Genomic DNA, 2,465 nt, shown 5'->3' with positions numbered 1-2,465 from the left:
GATCGAGTCGAAAAACCACTACGGGAAACGCGTTTTAAGCCGAAAGGAGGTAATGGAAAAATCGAAAATTGTGCAGAGGTAGATGTACTCAAGACGGCGTAACTTTTACAAATGTCAAGCTATGGCGATAAAATTTGGTGGAAATGTCAATTATAGATGTAGCAACCTAACCAAAAAAACAAAACTCAAATCATCTGATTCAGAACATCACTTGGTGGTAATTCCGTTAACTTTTTGATCAAGGTGGTATGCCTCAGCCAAAAGTATATGAGAAGACGTTGTGCTTGAAAGATTCCGCCTCAGCATTTTTATCACTCGCAGCGCCTCAACGAAATGCAATTAAACGTATATCTATCGAACAGTTATTGAACTGATAATGTACAGCTATTGAACTGATATTGAATAGGTATCGATTAGCTATCGAACCGATATTGTACAGCTATCAAATCGATATTGAATGGCTATCGAACCAATATTGTACAGCTATAAACAGCTATCGAATCGATATTAAACAGCTATCGAATCGATATTAAACAGCTGCAAACAGCTTTCAAACAATTATTGTGCCGCAATCAGACCGCTATCGGTCCATTTTCAATTTTATGCGCTATATTTATTTAAATATCTACTCGTACGGGTAACAAAAAATAAAACGTATTAATGTGATACATTTATTTAAAAAAAAGTCTTACAATTCTTTCTGATCTCGAGACCATCAGTTGAATATTTTAAATACATTTTGCAAAGAACAATTGTTAGCGTGTCATCCACATCGTATAGTATTACAGTCATCTAGATTACGTAGCGATTCCACATCTTCGTAATGCGCATCCAGAGTTTCAATGATTAAATCATCGCTGGCGAGTATATCAGCTAGCCAATGTCGTTTTTCAAGTCTCTTTACATATACGAAAGCTTCATCCTCTTCTATCACAGCCTCTTTAATCAGGTGTTTCGCCATGCTGTACGGGACTATCCCGTCGTCCCACCGCAATCCATGGTGATAAGCACTCAACCAGGAAGCGCACGATTTGTCGGACCTTGTCAGAAAATTCTATGGCATAGGACATGAAAAAATATAGTGAGTGAGAATGGCTCTTCCTCTTAGCATCGCCATTTACTTGACGATAAATTTTTTGTCGACGACGAATCCTTGCAGATCCACAAACGTCGGTACGACCATGACAAACATTTATTCGAAACTGCGCTCATATCAGTGGTAATCTCTCTTAAATTGTTGCTGATGTTGCAATTTACATGATTTTGCGCACTACGTTAGACAACGGACTGTATTCGATTACACGATCGTGTATGATGAGACAGTATGCGGTAGTATTGGCAGGCACATTCTTCTTGCAGTCAAATTCTATGCGTACATCCACGGTTGCGCTCTTAATGGATTCGTTTTGTCGCGAACAATCAATAACCGCGAAAGGCCCTTTCTCGATAAATGAGAACACGTTGAGAAGCGTTTCGAAACAGTCGATTTCGTAATAGGCTTTATGAAAACGCGTGTACATATCAAACAAAACGGCGTATCTCTTTTTGCCAAAATCCCGATTCAAATCATCGTACGGATGAAACTCTGAATTTAGATAAAGTTTCACGTTGCTCAAATTACAATCATCGAACAGACTAGCATCTCAAGACATGATATTCTTTCGACCGGTCTGCAGAGCAAAGATAACGTATCGCGGCTTCTCAAGCTGAGTCGCCGTTTTGACGGCCCATGAATGTTTGGTAGTACTCTGTAACAGAGGATACTCGTACAGATCCCACGAGCGAAAACTCATGCTCAGATAACGACCGCTTTCCAATGCTCGCAGCATCGACAATTTATTCATCTCGTTTAACATAACGTGAGGCATCCGCCACTGCACTTTGAATAATTCAACCTCAGGCTCCGTCGCAGAATTACCCACCAAATAATTGTAATCGTTGCGCGCTCGTATCAAAATCAATTCGTGACGAACGTTAACGACCACGCGTTTGTAATCTTCGCAAAAGCCCAACAACATGTTGAGCGGTACGCAAAAATTAAAGTATCCTTCCTCCATGTCGGACCTAGTGTTCCATCCAGCGTTCAGCGCAATCAAAGATTTGTCATACGTCAGCGACACATAGTTCTTGATGGTACTGGTAACTCCGATGTTTCTGTTGCGGTCAATCTCCACGCCGTTCAGTTCGTATCGAATTTCATCAAACATGAACGCTACGCAATTATTTCCAAGCGTTGTTGGCGAATTATCATCTTTCTTCTTCAGCGTCAGTAGGAATAATAAGGGGATTCTAACCCTGGTCCTCCGAAGAGGAGCGGGGCGCGGAGGTATTCGTAGGCGCGGGGAGGGAAGGGAGGAGATAGCGCGAGGAAGGCCGAGCATGGTGACGCGATCAGTGATATCGCTGTTTATGTAAACAGCTATACCATTGATACGCGCCGCCGCCGCCATGGGGCCCCGCCGCCG

The sequence above is a fragment of the Mycetomoellerius zeteki genome, unplaced genomic scaffold, assembly GCF_001594055.1.
Source record: "Mycetomoellerius zeteki isolate Tzet28-1 unplaced genomic scaffold, Tzet1.0 scaffold786, whole genome shotgun sequence".
In the NCBI taxonomy this organism is placed as follows: domain Eukaryota; kingdom Metazoa; phylum Arthropoda; class Insecta; order Hymenoptera; family Formicidae; genus Mycetomoellerius; species Mycetomoellerius zeteki.
This window is presented reverse-complemented; position numbering follows the sequence as displayed.